Here is an 18115-nt window from a genome sequence, read left to right on the forward strand (position 1 = left end):
GTTGAGACAAGGACTTGGAGAGATCACTCACCAAACACCATAATGGGCAAAAAATACTCTAATTAGAAATATTTATTGAATTTATTATTCACTAAATCAGAGCAAGATAATGAGAAGTAAAACAAGAACTTAAAAACCCCTTCCTTGCATCCCCCCCATTCCCACCTCTACCTTCTACCCCAGCAGTGCAGGGAGACAGGAATGGAGGTTCATCACAGCCACTGCTCACAGAGAGGAGTCCTTCCCTTGCTCTAACACGAGTCCACCCCACAAGCAAGAGTCCTCCACAAACTGCTGCAACTTGTATCATTCTTCCACAGGGCTCAGTCCTTCAGGCACAGTCTGCTCCAGTGTGGGTCCTCCACACGACCTCAAGACCTGCCAGAAAACCTGCCAGGAGCTTGTTCCATCACAAGCCTCCCACAAGTACACAGCCTCCCCTCAGGCATCCACCTGCTCCAGCGTGGGTCTCCTCCATGGGAGGAGGAATCTTTGCAGGGGAATCTTTGCTTTGGTGCCTGGAGCACCTCTTTGCCCCTCCTTCTCCACTGACCTTGGTGTCAGAATTGTTCCTCTCACATGTTCTCACTCTGCTGTTCTCTGACCACAACTACATCTGTTCAGCAACTCTTTCCTTCTGAAATCTGTTACCACAGAGGTGTTACCAGCATCTCCAATCAGCCCAGCTTTGCCAGCAGCGCGTGTGTCTTAGAGCCATCTGGCATTGGCTCTGCTGGACACGGAGGAAGCTTCTGGCAGCTTCTCACAGAAGCCACCCCTGCAGCTCCACCATTACCAAAGCCTGGCCATGTAGAATCACCTCCCTCAATCTGCTGGCCACTCTACTTTTGATGAAGCCCAGGACAAATAAAAGATGAAAGAAAATGACTTCTACTGAAGACAGCTTCACGGATGGGTTAGAGCATGCAGTGAGGATAAAAAAAAAAAAAAAAATACTGTGGGAGATTTGATAAATGCTAGCAGAACTTATTTTCAGGTTTATTTAGGAAAACCAAAGAAAGCTCCTGTTGCCAAGGCATGGCAATTGTTCTACTCCTTCTTGCACAAGTACCAGTTCTGAAGTAATTTACCAGAATTATACATTCAGACATGTGCCCCGAGAGCTTGATGGATGATGGTGGACAAGTTTGGTTAGGACCTTGTTTCAGATGTGAATTTTGATGAGCAGTTAAGACCCCAGGGAAAGAAGAAAAGTTAGTGGGAAGTCACACTGAAATGAAGTACCCAAATTGCTGAATCTTTGTGTGTTTTCCTTTTTTTATATTTTTTGATGAAATTAGAAGGGTGATGGTATTCTCATATGAAGAGCAGAAATAGGCAATCTCATGAGATTACTAAATCAGAGCCAATGCTTCTACTGCAAAGCAAGAGAAAAATGCTTCATGAAGTCTGCACACTCTTTAACTACTTCCAAATACTTCCTCCTTTGCAAGGATCAGTGTATTTGTAATTTAATATTATCTAGCCTAATAACAATTATTTCTCCAAATCTAATGATGGCATTGGTCCATGGTTGTAAGTAGGCTAGTGCAGTGAAGCTTATTTTCACTGCTGGTTGCATGATGTTAGAATCTAACATTCCACATTTGTTGTGCTTCTACATGTGCTTTAATACTTGTTTTTAATGCTAGAGGGAAGTTTTACTTTCATTAGAATAACAATTTTAAAACAAATATTTGCATATTTAGTATAGGTGGTGGTGTAGGTTGAGGGTATCTATTATGTAATACAGTAATACAGTCTTTTGTGGTTCATTACAACACACTCTGCAAATTATAAGTCATCTATTTCCTACCAAATTAAATTTTGTTCAAGCACAATTGTACAGGGAATAGGCATAGAAGAGATGCAAGTTTTAAAAAGAGCTGTTTGTTTCACAGAGAATTTGGCGTGCTTCACTAAACATTCTAAAACTGGCAGCAGTCATATATGACAGAAAAGCAGAATATTCTGTATTTCCCTAACTGCTTTTCTAGTCTCTTGTGGAACATGCTTTCTCAGAGTCTGTGTGTAGGTGACAGCTAGGGATGGGATTGATATTAATTCTGAAACTTAATCAATTTTGGTTGTCTCATCTTGGTAAGGAGAGATAATGAAATAAAGTTACTCTGTTTTATTTGTGCAGCTTAGATCACATATCATGTGGCAATAAATATGTAACACTTGAATGAATTGATAAAAAATACCTACCTAGAAAATAACTAAGAAGCAAGTACTTCTTTTTCCTATCTTTCCTTGTCTTTTCCCTTGGTTGGAAGGAGACTGGCATGCATGACAGAAAGTAATATTAAAATTCAAATACAACATCAATTAATTTAAGTGGTTCAACAGCTCTTTTATTTCCTTTTCTCAAGGAACTTCTGTCTGTAGATAACTAACTCATGGGGACTAATCCAACTGGGTTCCAGACTCACTTTAGCCAGGACACTAGCACAGCCTGCATAAAATCTTCACAATTTTTTTATTTAACCTACCTCTTTCTCTAAGGATTTAGACAGATGCAGATATATATTTTTCTAATTTTTTTTTCTTCTTTTGGGAGAGAGGGGAAAGAGTGGGTTTTAGTGAGTTTTCTGTTACGTATCTGTATTGGTGTGGCACGGCCCAGTTTTGGGAAGCAGAGAGGTCACAGAGATGACTCCTGTGAGGAGCTGCTGGAAACTTCCACCGTGTCTGGCAGAGCCAGCCCCTGGTGGCTCTGGGGATGGACATGCTGCTGGCCAAGGCTGGGCCACTGACAGAGGCTAGTAATGCCTCTCTGATGACATATTGAAGAACAAAATCAAAACAGTCACAAGTTTTTGCTTCTAGTCGGAGAAGAGGAGGAGGTGAGAACATGTGAGGGAAACAACATGGAGACACCAAGGTCCGTGGAGGAGGAAAGGAGGTGCTCCAGGCACCGGAGCCGAGATTGCTCTGCAGGCCGTGGTGAGACCATGGTGAAGCAGCTGTGTCCTGCAGCCCGTGGGGATCCATGGGGATCCATGGGGATCCAGAGATCCAGCCGCAGCCCGTGGGCATCCGTGGGGATCCATGGGGATCCAGAGATCCGGCCGCAGCCCGTGGGGATCCATGGGGATCCATGGGGATGCAGAGATCAAGCCGCAGCCTGTGGGGATCTGTGGGGATCCGTGGGGATCCGTGGGGATCCATGGGGATCCATGGGGATCAATGGGGAGGCAGAGATCCGGCCGCAGCCCGTGGGGATCTGTGGAGATCCATGGGGAGGCAGAGATCCGGCCGCAGCCCGTGGGGAGGTGCCCACGCCGGAGCGGTGGATGCCTGGAGGAGGCCGTGATCCAGTGGGAGGCCCGGGGAAAGGGAGGGCGCTGCTCCCCGGCCGGAGCAGGCTGTCCCTGCAGGCCGCAGCCCTGGGAGGAAAGGCCCACACGCAGCAGCTGTGGCAGCGCTGGGTGCCCGTGGGGCAGCTCCCGCTGCAGCAGCTGAGGTTCGGCTGCTCCTCGGAGAGCGGCCCCACGCCAGGGCAGCTCCCGAGAGCCGTGTCCTGTGGGAGAGACCCACGGGCTCCCGGGGGAAGGACTCCTCTCCCCGAGCAGCGGAAGAAAATCTCGGTGATGAACTGACCAAAACCCCCAGGCCCTGTCTCCCTGCGCCGTGGATGGGAAAGAGGGAGGGGCTGGGGGGAGACAATGTTTTAAGGGCTTATTTTATTTCTCATTATCCTCCTCTGATTCTGTGAGTAATAAATTTCACTTTGTAACTGAAGTTGGGTCTCTTTTGCCCTTGATATATTTCTCCCGGTCCTTATCTCACTTATGAAACGTTTGTTAACTTTTTTTTCCCTTTTCTCTCCTTTGCCCAGCTGAGGCAGGGGAGTGTGAGCAAGCAACACTCGTGGGTGCCTGGCATTGGGCCATTGTCAAACCACATAGTATCCAAAGCTTTTTTGCACAAAGTAGAAGAAAACTTTTGATTCTGCAAATTAATTTTTATCTGACAGGAAAGCCTCAGACCACACTATACAAGGCTCTGAAGCTGCTTTGCTTTTTTCAGCTGTGCTGAAATACACATAGGAGTCTCCAAACCTGTGGTACAAATGCCCACGGACACTACAAAATTACTGCTTGCATGTCAGAAATAGCATTTAAAACCGTAATGTTGATTTTTGTTGATTCTACACCACTGAGCTCACTGCAGATCTCTCTCAATGGAATAAAAGCATTGAAAGTTATCTGAATTGAATTTTGGTCCTTATAAGATGAGACAAAGTGATGTTAAATAGGCACTGCTAGAAAAGCTGGAACAAACAATTTTTCTCTTCCTTTTGCTTCCTATAGGTAGCCTAAAAATCCGTTCTTTTCCTGCTGTCAAGTGGTCTTAAATGTGGGGGACTTTTTAATAATTTTATTTTTGAAGTTTAATAGCCTTAAGTCCCACATCATCACTGTTCTCATTTCATTTACATAGATGGGAAGGTTCAGTGGGAGAGAAAAGTAAGGTAAGTGCTCTGATGTGGGACAGGAAGATCTGCCTTCCTCTGCAGCATCACCTTGGCAAAGCTGCACAACTGCCAGGCTTTCCACAAGACCTCAGCATGATCGTGATGTGTGGTGTAGACACACAGCTCAGACTCCTGAGCTCCCAGCAGGGATGTTCTGTGCCATTCCACTTCAGTGAGTGCTAAGAACAGCAAACACTTTGTGCTGCAAGGCACTTGGGGTCAGACATTAAGGTCTGCTGAAATAAAGGATATTTGTCAGATCAGCTTCATAATGGGAAGTGGACATAATTCAAGTGTTATAAATGGCAAAACTTAACCATTTGGAAAAGAAAAGGGTGGAGACAAGGAAGTGGTAGAAGGGAAAGAAGTTAAATGCTAGTCACTAGATCCAATTCATAGACTGGATATTCTTCATATTCCTTACTCATCTGTAGAGCTTCTCTGCCAAATCTAAGTGAAGAATTTATGTACATAAGGAGGCACTAGATAAAAGCAGGTAATTGTTCCTTCCAAATATGGTTATAAAGTCTGCTGTTTAAATTTCTTCAATTATCTATGTCATGACTGTAAAAATATCTAATGGAGTTTGAAATCCTTATTTTCACATTCTATTTCTGATGATATCTCTCAGGAAGACACAACATTCCTTTGCATTTCTTTTCTAAGACTAAACTTGTCTGCAATAATGCCTTTATTGCATTAAAAATGTAATTTTGTCAAATATAACTACATCATACTGTGAAGTGTTCTGAAAAAATGCAACTTTTCTCCTAGATGTTATTTTAACAGAAGACTCACTAATGTTAAATAATGGAGCCTATAGAAAATAAGAGGTTCTTTATGTTCTGTAATCTTCTGTGCATGAAAATCCCTGAACACATCTATCCTTGACAGAGTCCAGAAGAAACAAAGAATGCCATGCAGTCCTGCTAAGTTCACTGAGATGGAATGAACAAGTACAAGATTGTAAGTACAGTCTTAGGTGATCTCTGCTGCTGTAGAAAACAGTGGTACAAAGCTGGAAATCTGAAACTCTGGACAACTCAGTTTATGTAATGCCATGGTCATTGCTATTGGAAAAGAACAACAAGAATATTTGAAGTGACAAAGGAAAACAAAATATTCCTTTATTTTTTTTTCCTTTTTTCCTGCTCTAAAGTACTGTAATAAGAAAATTTATGCATTAGCCAGCCTTTTTAGAAAGCATTAAAATCAGCAGTAGATACCCCTTTCAATAGAACACAGACCAGGATGCACTGGATTTAAGATGCATGGAAGATTTAAGATTCTATTTTATAGGAAAATCACTGAATATAAAATAAGTCAAAACGATCTCAAAGTACAAAGTAGGAAAGCAAAACTATAACTTTATATTCTACAGTATGGCTGTTGGTGAGAGCACAGATAGAAGCAGTCTAAGTATCTCCCTCCTGATCCAAAAGCATAACTCTGAACCTGCCTCCCATCTCCAGCTGAAAGGCCCAGGTGCAAAGTAAACATTTGATCCTTTGACCCTTGAAGTTGAAGAATCACTAAGAAGAATGTGATCCACCCTTATACTCTACAATATAATTTCTGAGACAATCTATGCCTTTACAGAGCCAGTATAAGGGGTCACTTGAGGCCCCACATGGTACCCTCATCTTCTGCATCAGTGTGAGGACAAAATGTTCAATTTTTATGTCAGTTTTATGTTACTTGAATTTTTTAATTTTATGCAATATGCAATGCACACACTAAAGCTTTCTATTAATGTTCTCAGAAAGAAAAATGCTCTTACATGACTTTGCTGATACTTCACATCTTCAGTGTTAATTTTTCTCAAATATCACTCCCTAATATTTAAAATAAGATATGCAGAAGGTGTTTATGTCCAATTCAAGAATATCATTAATATCTTGCAGCCAAAACCTGCATAAAAGTACAACAGCACCAAGAATTTTGCTCTTAGCTTTGAATAATGGGAACGTAGTTATTTACTTTATTTTATCTTTGCTTCAGCTGAAAGTTGAGATTTTAACTTCTGGCAAGAAGTTCTGTTTACTTTTCTCATTATTGAATTCTCATTATTGATTCATATCAACTCATATCAACTCAGTTCTAATAAGTTTAATACATTGGTGGGACCTGTGTTAATTCTCTCTTTTCCCACCCTCGGCTGTATAATAAGAATTAAATAGGTGGAATGGCAGGAAGAGCCTAAAAGGAGGAAAAAGGAGATAGAGAACTAGAGGAGGCAGTATGTGTGTCTGTGCATGGAAGAGGGGATGGGGAAAGAGTAAGCAAAGAGAAAGAATATCCTACAGTCCCCTTTCCCCATCAATGTTCTTAGTGCTGCCTTGATACAGGCTTTTAGTCACCCAACTCATTCCTCAAAGCTGTAAAGAAATAACCAAATTCCTTTCACAAGATCAGCAATATTTTTTTCTGATTGAACATCATTTGGGGAGACAGACAGAGTGACTGCTCTTATCTGCCTTTCTCTTTTGCTTCATCTCAGTTACAGTTTCTCTAACCATGACTGCAAGCAAAACACATCACGTTGCATTTCCGGAGGGTCTCGTGTCACTGTAATGATGCATGGCATCCTGTTAAGGCCTTCACATTAAACACAGAACTGAAGGCAATCTGTGTTCCTGGGGTGGCTACAAAGACTGAAATAGTGAAGATTACTGAAAGCAATGAATCAAAATGACTACAAGCTGGCTGAGCAGAAGAGACATATGAATAAAATGTGCCAGATCTACTTTGCATGCTCTGTAGCCATTTACACCATTTCAAAATGGGACACAGTCGTTTCTATTCAGGTATAATAACATCTGGACAATCTGGCCTCCTGAACTCTGTTCAAAAGCAGATAGATACTGTTTGCCCAATTAGAGACATTATTATCCTGTTACATGCCAGGAACTTCAGATTCTATAGACCTATTCTGTATATCTATTTGCTGTATGTGTCTTAAAGTTCCTATAGAGCAAAAGAAATAAAATGTACTGCAAAATGAGCCATTTGACCATATTTCACTCATTATATATCTGGTTTAGATGGAAGTAATATGGTTTTAGATATACTTGTTCCTTTCTCTTGATCATTAAATTATTTAAGAGTTTTTTGCACCAACAGTGTCATGGATATTTGACCACATCTGTTGTCACATTGACAGAATTAGCCAATATTCTTGTTAAAAACAAGTGATTAATCAAATGTCAGCACAAAGCTTAACAGATTCTTCATAAAAATTCCACAGCCTGAAATATCTCGTGTAAATTAGTCAGTGAGTACTTTTAAAGAAAAAGCACTTTTACATGAGCTTTATTGATTTATATCTTAATGCAGAGATGCAGAAGAGCCCTAACATTTACCAGAAGAAGAGTTTGGTAATTTAACCATATTTAGAAATGAGGAATTTATAGGGAAAAAATTCTCTCTTCCTGAAGAAAATAGAGGTCATTATTATTGTCTTTTTTTTTTTTTAATTCAGTATTCAGTCTAAATATGTTCAGAAGTTTATATTTTATTCTTTGACAAATAAGAAGTTTTAAGGACACAAAAAAGCCTCAGACATCAGGCATTTAGCAACCTGAAGAATTGTGCCCAGGTTACCATTGATTCTCAGTTTTCTCTGACAAAGTAAAGCCTGTGGCTCTGCATATGTTTGTAGTTATAGATTTGATTCATGTTTCTTAGGCATACCAGATTTGAAAATGGTGGGCAAAACTTATTTCTTTCTTTTGTTTGCTTGAGGCTTTAGAAATGGCAAGAGAAATGGCAAGAGAAATGGCCAGTTTCCCTATGCTGGTTTGCACCTGAGTCACAGAATGATAGAATCTTTGGCTGGAAAAGTGTCTAAGATTATTGTATTCAGTCATAAACCTAGCTCTACCAAGTCCACTAAACAAAGTCCCTAAGTGCCACATCTACAAGTAGCAATGCTACACAGGAGCATTTCAGTAGTTTAAGGTGGTCCTCTTTCTAATGTCTTTAAGGACCTAAATCTTGAAATTTTGCAAGAGATTTTTAAAAAAACTCAGAACTCATCCATTTTCCTGAAGCTCAGTCACTTTGGGCAGTGCCTGTTGGTGTGTAAAGTAGTCAACTCTGCTTCTGAAGAGAAATTTAAGTTCCTTACTCATTGTATCATCTTCCTAGCAGTTGTGACTCAGTAACAGATCATCATCTTATTGCTAACTCCTCATCCATGAGCAGAAAAAAGGAACAGTTTTCTACTGACATTTAAAACTCAGACATGCACAGCAGCTTAACAAGTCAGTATTTCTCTCTGACAGCTGTCTTTTTAGCTTCAACATTTAGATTCTGGCTAAAGATTGATTTGTTCTTCCTTTTCAAAATTTTTCAAAAGCCATAATATCTAGGCCCAAGTTAATAATCTGGTATAATAGATGGGTACTGGACAAACATTAGAAAAACTTCTCATTTGTCATGAATCCCTTCTGAAACCAATGTGAACTTGGGAATAGTCTGAATTCCTACAATCTCTTAGGATTCCATGAGGAATAGGGTGTAGCTCAGAGCAGTCACTGACTGCCACACAGTTGTGCCCACAGATTGTTCTCAGGTTGACAGAAGGCAGATTTGTCTTAAGTGTGCTCTGGTGCACCCCAGGTGTTCAGCAGTACAGTGAGCTCTCTCCCACTCCACATCAGTCTTCCCAGGGGGCCATCACCTCCCAGAAGATCATCTTTAGCACAAGAACAGATGAAAGCTGGGGTCTGACTGTGTAGGCAGCTTGTCATCTGTAGGTTATAATACAGTTCTTTACTCCAGGAAGTACAAGCTCCTAGTTCTAGCCAGAAGACTGTAAGCATGAATATATATGTGCTTACTCAGGTGTTCATACCATTCATGGAGGATGTAACCATCAGGAATACCAGTGATGAGGTGAACTATTAACAAAGTTAATAAACCACAAGTAATCTTTAAATTTTTCCCCCCTTCCACTGTATTTAGCCTTTGCTGATGTACCCTGGTTACATTTTATTTGTAAAAGTAAGCAGTGTGGACCACCATGATATTTCTCCAGCCTTAGCTGTTATATGTATGTGAGAATAGAAAATTTTCGAGAGCTGAGTCATTTTGCTAAGCAAAATTCATTTGGCTAAGCCACACATCACAAAATCACAGCCATTTTTCACCAGAAACTGTTTGCCAGGAAAGGTGTTACAGGTAAGAAATAAATCCCTCCTAATCTCCTGGACGGAGAGAGAGGCTTTCTGGGAGGTAGCACTTAGGTTACAGTGCAAAAACACTGCCAAGTTATCAGCTACCCTTCCTCACTATTTTTGTGGTATATGTAGCCATGCCCACTCTAGCAGAGCTTTATATCCTTGTGTGAGTAAGCACTTAGGTTTAAGAAATCACACAATGCTTATAGAAATAGAATACAAATGCAATCTCAATGAATAGAGCATATTTGCTGTTGTGCTCGTGAAGCGGAGGGTACATATTATGCTGCTTCAAAGTAAAATGAAATGCAATTTTATCTTCTAAGGGAGATGAAGTGAACATCAGAGCAAGTTAAATAGTACATGCTGTGAGTCTCTACAGAGGAAAAATAGTGTCAAAAACCTTAGCCAGAGGTTAATTGATAATCGGTTTAATTATTCATTTGTTATTAATGATTACTAATGAGAAACATTAGAATAATCAATGTTCCAGCCCAGTGCTTTGCCAGATGTCATGTTAATTGCAACTGAAGATAGCAGTAGCTGAGCAAAATACAGAAACAATTAGCATGATTGACTCAAAGCCACCTCATGTCTCTCTGGAGCATTGTTCTAGCAGCACTACGGAGCAGTATGAAATTCTCTGGGATTGCAGAGTGGGAAAAGAACGCTTCTAATAGCCTTTGTTATAACCCAGATTTCTCTCATAAAAGGTAGAAATTACAGTAAGTCTGACACAAGCAAATATATTTGCTCAGAGAGATCACAATCACAGGCTAATATGAGTGGAAATACAAAATAATCTACAGTGAGTAAAATGTTAACACCAGTAATGGCTAATTGAAATTAAAATCTCCTCTTTCCCCCATGAAAAAGTTTTTGAGTTTTAATATTCCCAATGAAATTTCACTTTTAAACTATGCTTTATGAACTGAAACAACCATAAACTACTGAAGTACCATGTTGTTATTCAAAATATGCAAAGTAGCTTCTTAAACTACAGGTATTGTAAAATGCTGAGAAATTAAAATTCTATTCTATGCAAAGATTTCATTCCATAGTTGAATCAGGAGCTTTCATCTGGTTTAGATGGATAAACTGCAGTACAGGGTGAAACCAAAGTAGCATATGTACACAAATAGAACTTCCCATCACATAATAGAGTTTTCTCTGTCTGTCCATGCCTAATTTGGTCCTCAGCCACAAGTTGAAAACTAGAATGCCTGTCTCCACATCAGGGAGTCCAGGTAGCTCTGCTCTAAGCCCAGACTTGCTTCTATTATTCAGTGGCCCAGGACATAGGCTTTATGATCAGAGAGTCCAAAGCAGTAGTGCCAACAACCATCAAAGAAAGGATTGGGAATGGCACAGGTAACACCAGTCCATGGAAATCTGAACAAGGTTCCTGAAAGTTAAACCCTGAGTCAACCTAATGTATGTGTCTGAGCTGCCTGTGAGGAATTTTTATCAACCATGAGCAATGGGGCACCAAACACTCTGGTATTCAGATTATAATCTTGAGTGATTGGGATCTATATAACACAAAACTATTCTTTAATTGACACTGATGCTGAAAATAGGATGAATCTTTTTGATTCTAATTGTTTAAAAAAAAGATGGCTAAAAGCACACCCACGTTTATGATCACTGTGTCCAATTGTGTGTACGAACCACAGCTCTTAATCACAAAATTCTATGTGACAATCAAAAATCAGCAGTGATTCTGTCTGCTTCATCCAACTAGCATGTGGTGAAGGTGAGAAGTTTCCTCACTGAAAGTTGGCTTGTGCCTGAGGGGTCTAGGCAAGACCCCTGGCAGGATCTCATGGAGCTAAAGTAACATGAGCTGCACTGAAGCTACAAGGAATGAAGGACTTTGATCAAAGGGAAGATTCTGCTACAGACATCCATTTCTGTGATGTCTTGGGCACCTGCTGATGTGAAGCTGGTACCTGCTGCTGAAGTTTAGTCCTTAAGTTATAATATATTATTTATCTAGACAGAGGTAAGGTTTGTCAGTGCCTTATCCGTATATCAAACACTGCTGTGTGGCTTTTGGCAGAGGAACTTTGGAAAATGCTACAGTGGTCTGGAAAAACAGGATTCTGACAGGTCTTTCTCCATGAACTTTCTCACTGTTGTAATTGTGATATGAAGTCAAAAGTCTTGGACTTTAGGGAAAACTGACCTAAAATTCACAAGGCTGAGCTGGAAAAGACATAAGAGAGACAGGAGTTTGCAGGAGTTTCATTATGAACACAAACCCATATTTTGGTTCTTTCTTTTCTTCTTACTTACTTAAGGAAGTATGTATATGTAGTTTGTTGTATTATAACTTATATCTGCAATATCTGGAGATTGCTTTTTATAATCAGTCTGGTTATCTGCAGTATAAGATGCACATATATTTTGATTTTAAAATAACGAAATTGGTGAGTAGAGTCTTCTAATAATGGAGAAGCTGTTCTTCAAGAACTAACAGAAATCCCTTCAGGCATTTCATTCTACTCCAGAGAACAAAGAAGCACTCATCTAAGAAATAAATAAAATAAAACAAAACATGTTTATTTTTTTGACCCTTTCTTTGGCTTTTCTCCCATGATACATCTTCTGGAATTTTCTGTGCTAGTTCACTTTATATTGCAAGTTTCATTTCTGCCTCTCTGTGATGTTTCTTGTTGGTTTGTTTGAGGTTTTTTAATCTGGAAATTTGATTGTGAAAATCTCACTCTCTCCTTTGCAATATAATAGATTTCACAAGAGAATCTGCACACTCAGCAAGAAACCTACTACTTTGATAGTGATTATCAGTGTTTCACATGTTTATGGAAACAGCCAGAAGTAACAGTATTCTAATTGTTGCATGTAGATTAGAGCATTAAAATTTTATTGAACATTTGATTTCCCTTTGATAGCAGCAAAAATTTCAGAAACCAGCAAGTATCAGCTACTAGTTAAAGGGGAAAAGAAAATAAGGAACTCTCACATGAATATGTCTTTGAAAATCAGAGTTCAACCACACCACTAAATAAGACTAGAAAGACTGACTAATGTGCCTTGGATAGATAGGCTACATGTTTGTCTAATTTATTTTTAAAAGACCTCCAAAAGAAAGCAGTTCACAAAGTCACTGTTTCACTTCTAGTACTTCTCCAAGGATTAGATGGTTGTTTTTTTCCGCTTAACTGACTTAAATTTCTTTTGATGATCACTGTGCAGATTTTTAGCACCTATTTTTGTTATACATGGAGAAAAAATTGATAACGGCTCTCTTCATAAAAAAACAATAATAGTAAATGACTTCAAATCTTCCCTTTGATGAAGACCTCACATATCCAGAATCCAATCTTCTTTTCCAGTGGTTGATCTAGCAGAAGACATTTTTCTTTTCAAAAAAATCTGACATTTCTTCACACATTAGAGAGTCATGCTGGTGGGTTTTCACCATTTTACACCAAATGAAAAGTTTTTTTCACTGATATACTAATGTAATCAATACACCTTGCAGGATTTTTTGTTCTTTTTCATTAATTGCAAATTCTTTCTGAATTCTCTCAACCATCATGTCTTCGTTTTCCTATCCACAATATTGCTTGTCTTTTACACATCATTCTGAGTCCCACTTCTTTACTACCTCTGATACTTATGGTTTAGTAATTGCCATATTAAGACTATTTCTAACACGTATAATATCTTGTTTCTCAGGAGCTTTCCCAAAACCTCAACAGCATGTTTTTATTTAGTTTCAGGCTATGTCCACACTGTCCCTGGGAGCACAAGGCATGGAGCAGATGAAGTACACCTTATTTTCTGACTCAGCTGTATGCATGCCACCACTGAGCGCAGAAGGCCTGAGGCTTAGCACAGCATGGCTGAACTACCGTAAATGCAGGCTGAGCCCAGGCTGCTCACAGACCCTCTTCTCCTCTGGCACTCTGTGTCAGGCCCCTCTGCAGGAGACCCCTCTCAGCCAACATGCATCTGTGCACATTTTACATACAGCAGGAAAGGGCTTGTTGAACTGGATTCTCAGTTATCTTTTATGTCAGGGAACATTTGGCACCGCTTCCACATTTAATACCTTTCCGTGTGGATTCTTCACCAGCAAAAAAACATGAATAAGTTGCAGGGCTGGGAGATTCCCACAGAATCCAACTACTCATCTTTGTTGCTGACTTTAGTGAGACATGCCTCAATGCCTGTTGATATGTTAACAGTTACCTTGCAAATACAGAGAAATACCACAAGAAAATTAGTTCAAGTAAAATACATTACAAAACATTTTCTTTTTTTAACACAAGGAAGTATAGCAATAATGTTTGTTACACTTTGGGTCATTGGGAATCATTCATATTAACTTTTCAGCCTTTTAATATGTGTTGATAAAATAAAAACATGGTAGCTAAGAGTAGTGTTTTCTCATTTTAAGAGTATTTTGTCTGACAATGTAGCTGAAAAAGATGTCATAATAAATTAACTTATGTCTGTTGTACATTTTTTTCCCTGCACAGTTTCAAACACACAGACTACAATAAATTATCACAGTTAGTTTTTTACTTTAGTATTTTGAGGAATTGATGAACTTTAGGGCATAAATCAAAAATTACAGGCACTCATATGCCAATTTGGGAAGTCACCAAAACTTTCAAATGGAGATTTGTCAAATCCCTTCCTATTGAAAATTAAAATTAATATAGTGCCAGAAATAACCTGGTTTGGAAGAGATTTTTTTTTGACAACTTTATGGCTTATGAACATGTTGGATTTCACCAGCAGTGCACATCTCCATCTGTTAATGAGTCATTAGTGTTTTAGCAGAAAATTTATGTCATTTCAAAGCAAAGACAGAGGTCATTATTTGGCTAACAGAGCATCTCATTAATCTTCCATGTGATTTTGCCAGAGGCAAGAAGATACCACAAGTGAAGTAGAGGTTACTGGCAACCTAAAAAATTGTTACAGATTATGAGAGCTAATTCATTTGTGATTTCGTACTAAACTGTTTTCCTTACTATTCCTTATTCTATTTAATCTGCTATGCATTTATATTACAGCAGGTCTTGGACATACATCAGCAGAGATGTGTCTTCCTTTCCATTACCCATGGATGAGTAGCACAGAGTTTACACAAGGCAGTGGCAGGTACTGTGGCCCAGGTTTCACTAAAATGAAGGGTATTAAGTGAAGATTACTTTGATAGACATCCCTGTCTGTGTGCAGCCATGGGAGTTGGTCCAGCTGGGCATATATTGCCTGCAGGGGAGAAGTCAAACACATTCGAGGTCTCCTCTTGCCCTGCCAGCCCTCCTCCATTTCCCTTTCCAGGCTCACTGCAGGTTAGCACCAGAGTGAGAGCCAACACATGGACACAGAGGATAGCCAGGGATTTCAGCCTACAGCTAACATGAAAATGCAGCTCCAACTACTAAAGCGTGGGATTCAGGTTTTCTAACAATGCATTCCTTAGGTGTAGCATAAAATTATCATTTTTTTTCCTCATCTCTCTTCATGTAAGAAACACTTTGGCATAAAATTCACTTCTGGAATGCAACCTGAGATGAACTAACGTCGTTATTCTAGGATCCTTCCATATGGCTCAAACGGATTTGGTTTCAAGCAGAGCAAGAAGCACAGACCACATACATTTTAAATCATAATAAATGTGGAGTAATGCCGTATGTGCTGAAAAGTCAGGGCACAGCAGGAAAAGTGTGAGTCTCTGTTCAGCCTAGTGATTCTGCTGGTTTCTGCTACAGAAAAACACTGCAATTCTAAGAGATTTTTTCAGTTTTAATACAAATAAGATGACACAATGAGAGAGAGGTAAAACAGCTGCCTTTCATTTCTCCTGGGCCTAATTATAGGTGAAACAATATAAGGGGCTCAAATCTAATTTGGTAAGTGAAAATTGCCAGCCTACAGAGCTGATTTATTTATGAGAGATGGTAGGGTTGATAAGAAATCCTGATATAAAAAATAGCAAGAAAATTTGTGAGCAAAACCAGAAAAAGTTATTGTGCATGCAGTGTTTTTTTATGTGTGAATAGGAAACTGATACTTGGTTTAATATCGATTTTGCTCTATGCAACATGCTGTTATTTACAACTGTGGATGTATTTTTCTCAGATAGTCAGTGCTGCACGATTTATGCTGTGTCTCAATCACCTCATTATTTTATGTAAGGCACCAGCTGAGTCCTGAGATGAGTCAGCTGCCAAATATTGTACTAAAAACTATTGTCTTATAATGAATCAACAGGCTTTGAAGTAATTAAATCCCTCATTGTTTAGCTTAATACAAGCCATTTCAAAATGTAATAAAACATATTTTGGAAGTGAGTCTTACCAGGCCCCATTATAATAACATTTAGCTTTTTTCAGTCATCAGTAAGACACAACTGTTAGTCTAATAAGATTTATAACCATGAATGTTTGGTTTACTTATCAAGCAAGAGCTAGCAAGGTTTATTCTGCATGCCAGACATCTATAAGTATAACCTGTAACTCAGATTTGCTTTCTTTCACCAGACTTGATGCTTCTTATCATTATTCACCGCTTGCCTGCGTTGCCACAACTCTTTCAGGCTTTCAGACAGTTAATGACATCTCATGAGTGTGGCCATAGTGTAAACCAGTACAAAAAAATGTCCATCCCCAAAAGAGCTCTTGCTCTACATACAGACATTCCTAAGCACTCTGTTTATGACAGCGATAACATTTCTGTGTCAAACGATGACAGAGACAAGGCCTGCCCAGCCAACTCACTGGGGAATGACAGAGGGAGGCTGCATCTTTCTCCTCATGGTGGAGGGCTTTACACCAGACTGCATAACTTGTATGACATTTGTTAATTCTCTTGGGGCAACACCATGCACAGAATGACAGCTTGGATGGTTAGGATGTTTTGTGCTGGGGAAAAGTACTATTAATCTTTAGTTTACATTCTGCAATGCATTCAGAGCAGAAAAAACAAATTCAAAGAGTAGTACCTTATTCTGGGACCAAAGACTTTTGTGGTGAGTCTAAGCAATGAGAAAAAAATTGTTTTACAGTCCTGCACCACAGTGATAGAGGATATAAAATTCTCAGCCAGAGTGTTTGTACTGGAGCTTTGAGGACTCCTTTAGGTATCTTCAGATTTGTCTGTGAGTGCTACACAAGCATGGGTAGACTTTGATCTGAATTCAAAATTCTCTGTCATTTTTTATGTGCTCTTGGCCACCACTGAGAAGATCTGCTGTCACAGCCTGTGATTGCCACAATCTCCTACTCATCTAAGCACTCATGACTTGGTAGGACACATCATCGTGGTCTGCTAAATGAGTCACCAGCCAGCATCAGGATGGATCTGTGCGAGCTGTTCTCAGCCAGACCAGCCCACCTACAGACATCAAACATGACAGAGAAAATGAGAATGGATATTTGCATGCCACCACATTCAGTAGAAAGACTGAGTTATCCATTTGTGTTCCCTCCTTGCATTACACAGTTGAGACTGGTAAATATTGGCGTGGTATGTCGGAAGTTCTGAACTCATTTATGCACAAACATACCAGTTTCTGGGAGTACTGGGACAGGTTCACGGGTGTTTAAAAAATAGATTCACTTTGGGTCTGATCTTTTGTAATCTCTTAATATCAATGTATGGGATCTGTTAGAAAATCGGAAGACAGTGAGCCAGGAAGTTTTGGCTCATGATACATGGGCTGTACCAAGACCAATAAAGGATGTTTCTCACTGAGTTTAGGAAGACAGCAGCGAGGTTGGGTATTAATCTTTCTCCAGTACTGAGAACTAAAATAGGCAGAAAGACCTTCATTAGCATCAATTTTTATATTTCCATTGAACTATGAAAAACTGATGTTTTGGCTTGCCTTACCCCTGGCATGGCTTGTTGTTTGCAGAGAGATGAAGGAAGCCCATGCCCTTCTGTCGAGAGTCTGAATTCTGTAAACTGCCGTGCAGGTCAGAAGGGGATGAATCTCTCCAGTTCACAGGCAGTCTCTTCCATTCATCTAGGTCTTGATGTTACAAGCCAGCAAATGATTTAATCAAATGGTGCCATAATATTTTACTCTGTGTCACAGATTTTACACTGATCATTTTCAATTTTACCACAAGTCATTTGCACTATTTCCAGCCCATGTCTGGGTAAGAGGTTGATTCTGTATGCAATCTGATATCTAGTTTGTTGTGCTTCCTACTTTCTTCTTTAAATAAATCCACCTTTCACAGTTTGTGATGGATTAAATGCTGGATTTCATCACAGAATACAGTGAGTGAAAGAAAAATTGGCTGAAGTACACAGAAAAAAATGTTAAATGTAGTTTTTGTCATGAACTTTGACCCAGGAATCTGAGACTATGAGATTATTTGCATAGTAAATTTTCATTCTACAATACAAGAAAAATAATAACTCAAGAAGTCTGATTTTTCAGTCACTAGCCAAG

Source organism: Parus major, chromosome 1 (genome assembly GCF_001522545.3).
Source record: "Parus major isolate Abel chromosome 1, Parus_major1.1, whole genome shotgun sequence".
Lineage (NCBI taxonomy): Eukaryota > Metazoa > Chordata > Aves > Passeriformes > Paridae > Parus > Parus major.